Source organism: Dreissena polymorpha, chromosome 9 (genome assembly GCF_020536995.1).
Source record: "Dreissena polymorpha isolate Duluth1 chromosome 9, UMN_Dpol_1.0, whole genome shotgun sequence".
Taxonomy (NCBI): domain Eukaryota; kingdom Metazoa; phylum Mollusca; class Bivalvia; order Myida; family Dreissenidae; genus Dreissena; species Dreissena polymorpha.
In genome coordinates, this window is record NC_068363.1 from 1,378,361 (window position 1) to 1,383,283 (window position 4,923).

Consider the following 4,923-nt stretch of genomic DNA (forward strand, 5'->3'; position numbering starts at 1 on the left):
CGCCCCGCGACAACAACAAATTGTGTGACTTCTATATCTATATTCGTGCGTGCTACTGACCAGTAACTCAAATACACAAAAAATATAACCAATGAAACCGTCGATTGCAACGTGTGCAAATTCTGACATGTTGTGTGCAAAGTCACGTGTCTAACAATTGCAACGTACATATGAGGTATGCAACGCCCATATAACGAATACGTACGGAATAAACCGATGTTTGGACCCTAATTATGACATATGTCAATTAAGTATGATAAAAAACGGAAGTGTCGGTCACTTATTGTCGTTTTGTACAAAATGCAAACAAATGATGGTTGTAAACATGTCGTACTTGTCGTATTTGCTAACGTTTAAGGCGTGACTGTCTTTCGAAAAATGTATGAAAGTTTTGTTATTGGTAAAAAATTAATCTGATTATTTGTATTAAAGGTTGCCCCAAATATTCGTTACGCTACACCATCTACATATCTTGTGCAGTGAATTCAAAGGGTATACGCGGCATATTTCAGAATATCAATTTGAAGATAACATAGTAAAACATTTCGCCTGAATTAACTGAGAAAATATTGTATTTGATTAAACATACTCACATAATTTACAAAAAATACACTGTAATTTGCACCATTTACTTATATGTTCATCACGTTCACTTAACGGTGCAATAACACAGTACCAAATAAATTCAATCGATTCGATAAAAGCATTTGCATACACGCATCTTAACTGTTCAATCTTACGCTTATGTATAGACTAAGTCAGTATAAAAACTGATACCACTAGAACGAAGTCGAAGAATGAAGACCGCCAAAACATAAGACCTCCGTCCTTTAGTAAATATTTATAAATGTAATTAAGCCGTGTCAGCCTGGAATGGGTCTAATGTCACACGATACCATCGTATCTCTTGACCCGCCCGATTTTAAGTCAAAAGGGTCAACGATTAAATAAAAAAACAACAATCATACTAAATGCAATTAAATTTAAGTATTAATGGATGTAATTATCATTTCTTGTTCCATATATTTTTTTTAATGAAATTCTACATTGTTTACATTTATAAATAGCAAACTTAATGCCAAGGTCGTTCTTTGTGCAAATTTTTGTATCTCCAAACGGATTGACCTACTTGCTACTGCAAGCTAAGGAAATCCGACCAATCAGAGCCATGTTTTTAAAATGCTGTCAGCCAATAAAAATTCCACTTTTTAACAGCGTTAGGCACGGCGTTGTCCAATTATTGTGTATTGCGTTTTTAACGCCATTTGAATAATAAAGTAAAGCTATTTTTAAACTACTAGATTTTTATCAAAGCACTGCATCTACACTGCAAAGTATCTTATATTACAAATGGAACAACCCAGTATAATCGGGCTGACCGTATTATGGCCGTTTTCGGCTTTTTAACGCAGAGTTTTATGTTAAGCAGTGTGCTCGGGCAATGGTTTTTAACCGAAATCTCGAGGGTAAACAACCCCATACGTTCCGATTAAATAAAACTATGGTGTAGGCTAATCAGATGGTATTTGTCCTAACTGAGCCAACCTTTTCAACGATCACGAGACAACTGGTGTCGTCAATAACTTGTAATCAATAGCCAAGCAAACGATGCGTTGTGACTTAATGAAGCCATAAAAAGCGTTTGTTTGTTTTCGTGTTTCCTTTGAACATAAACAGCTACCTTTGCTAGTACTTAACACAAAAACATTGATATTTGCATGGTGTGAATTTCTAAGCACGAGTCTCTCTCAATATTGTCTTATTTTAATCATGCCCTATGCCTATTTTATTTCTGCATTATTAGTACCACAAAAGGAATATTCCATATTATACATTAACGTGGGGAGGTGGATGCTCGTAATAAGGTCGCCATATAAATATATTATTAAGTATGCATTGTGAGGTTGCAATGTTAAAATGGGTTTGCGTTATTCAGCACGATCGTTCGCTTGCACGATTAACATTTACTAGAAACAATTAGCGGACAACAACAACGAGCGAGGCCTGGTATAGGGAGGTAACCCCATAGGTGACCCTATGACCTGTTATAGGGTAAGGGTCGGGTTAGGGTTAAGGTTAGGGTTAGGGCTAATCCTAACCCAAACCCGACCCGTAACCCTAACCCTTATTCTGACCCTAACCCTCTAACCCCGCCCCCCCCCCATGCGCATTACAATACCAGACCTCACTCATTGTCGTCGTCCGCTTCCTAAACAATTACGGTTAAAACATTTTCAAAGCTGCTTATCTCAAACTTGTGTCACTAGTGAATGCAAAACATGTTTCATGTACAGTTGATAATTGTGTAACGATGCCACCGTTTGATCCTTAATTAGTGTTAAACAGGCCTTCTTAAAGCAACATGTTTTAGTTTTTTCATTGTTAAGCTTTAAAATGTAAACGTTCTTTGCTCATTTTGTACGACACGAGACGTGGAACAGTTATAGAAATCGTATTGATACGTTATATGCCACACACCTTTAATAATCTGGTCTTATACAAAATATTTGTTTTACGATTATAAAAAAACCCTCCTGGTTTATGTTTATCAAATCGCGTGACATGATAATTATCTGACTCCAACAAAACCGTGAGAAATAATTGCGTATACTATTACCATATTCGCACCAGATTTGATACTACGACTGATTGTATTCTTGCGATACTGATATTTCGACAACAAAATGCCATCATGTTCGAATTATAATATTTTCACGACCGTGAACTGGTCATTCTCCAACGAGTTCTCAATATACTCATACATTATAACGGGAACTGATAATACCATATTCAGTAAATATTATTTGATAATTTTCCCAAGACCTTACTGTGATATTTTGTGCGATACCTGATTCAGAACACATTCTGTATTATCCCAGGAAGCAGCTCGGTACCCAAGAACCAAGATTCGATTCATTCATCCAGTTCAAATGATTTGGAATACAAAGTGAAAACATCTGTTTACGTGTGTCTATCTCATGAACGTTCAGTTACAGTAGCCTACCATACATTCAATACATACATATAAATTTGATTTACTGACCAAATGGCGGAATATTATTATCACCCGTCTTGCCCGAGTGTTTAATAAAACCAAAGCTAAAGACTAGCACTAAAAGTCACGTCGTGGAGGCGACCGGAAGTACTGACCTAACCCCGGTTTCACTATTGATTTAGCTCCTCGTTTATGCAATCATCGCCACCATATATTTATCGAATTCCATGCTATTTCGCAAGAGCTCATCGACGCGCTGAAATTTATAAATGAAATTCCTTTTTCAAAGAAATCTCAACTGGTTCGGAAATGCGTAGGTATCATTATACTGACGCAATCGCTTAGGCCAAGGCATCCGGCAAAACACATTCTTGGTATGGCGTACCGTATACTGTCCAGTGAAATTTATTGTAAACTATTCGCAATGCCACAATATTTTCCAAAGCAAAATAGAGCTTTTTAAGGTACGCCCCAAGTCGCCGTTTCATCGAGCGATTACTAGAACACCCATACCATACCAATTTAATTTTGAAATAATTACTGCAAAACTCACACAGTATAACACTACATTGAACGCGATGACAAAATGCTAAATTGACCGCCCCGGGACATATGCATATCATAATATAATTATATATTTAACATTGTAATGCTTCCGGTCACTTCCAAGAAATAGAATTTCGACCACAAAATAATTTCAATTATCTTCCCCAAAATCTACGACATGTTTAAAACTTATTTCTAATAAACACTCGCGCACTGAATCCAAATACATGTCCGATAAGTGAACGCGATCATTCCGGAAAAACTTGGTATATCCAAGTCAATGTCGATTTTAAAACATCCTTTCTTACAGCGCGCATAGTTTTGTGGCAAAAATTTACTAAAGACTTTCCGTTTTGTATTCTTTTGCTGGGAAATGCAATATTAAACTACTAATTTGAGTATTGAATTCGTTTAAATGAGACTTAAAGGATATACCGGACCAAATCATTACCCCTCGTAGGACTACTAATACTTTCAGTGGAATCTTGGATAGGGCGGTGATCTGCATCATGTGTACAGTGCCGTCCCACCCAATACCGCAAACGCCCATGCATACCACGCGTGTTCAATCGGGAGATTAAGTTCCGTCAGTCCTCTAAACTCAGCCCGCTGATTGACTCACACAGTATAACACTACCCCGCGTAAATCAGTTCCGATCCGTTTTGGCTGCATGCGCTTCGCCCCCATCTGGTGTACACCGAACCTTCCAAATATATTAAAGTTCACATTACTATTAACACATATTTCTAAATACATTTTATATTTGTAAAATATGTGATCGACTTGATGAAGAAACGTTATCGCTGATTCAGAACCAAGTATAACAATAGTTTCAGTAGTTACAATTACCACCATACGATGTCGTTTTCAGAGTCTGAACTTCCGATGCCAGTTGATAATTCTGTGCATTTAGAGTCTGTAGCTCCGATGCCATATGCCCCATTTCTGTTGACATTGATTCAAGCCGTGCAGTCAGCGTCTGAATAGCTGCAGCAATATCTACGTCACTGTGCAGAACCAACCGTTTGTTGTCAGACGTACAAGTTATCCATCCATTTAAGACAAGTACCAGATAACCACAGATCGCAAACAACGAGCCCGTCATTGTAGAACGATCAAATTCAACTGAAAATTGACTAGACCCTTTGCGAAGTAGTTGATAAGATACAAGCTAGTTTATGATCTTGCAAAACTATTAATTATCTTCGGTATTTTGACTTTAACCCAGATTCGACTTTTGTGTATCTTACCATGTCTTTTTTTTCAATACGACGTGCCATTGGTTTCTCATACATTCCTACTTCAAGCATATTATACATAAGAATGTATGATAATAAAATCTATCATTGTCATCTTTTTATGTTTTTTTTATATTCAGAAA

At 36.9% G+C, this 4,923-nt stretch overlaps 1 long non-coding RNA gene across 1 annotated transcript in view; it reads right to left on the reverse strand.

Moving 5' to 3' along the window:
* The window catches only part of LOC127846386 (uncharacterized), a 5,972-nt gene extending 1,276 nt beyond the window's left edge, over positions 1-4,696 (reverse strand). The window contains exons 1-2 of the long non-coding RNA XR_008033489.1: positions 4,392-4,696; positions 4,164-4,245 (exon numbers count right to left, since the gene is read on the reverse strand). This is a non-coding gene — a long non-coding RNA (uncharacterized LOC127846386). The remainder of the gene's footprint in view (positions 1-4,163; positions 4,246-4,391) is intronic.
* Positions 4,697-4,923: the final 227 nt, after the last annotated feature.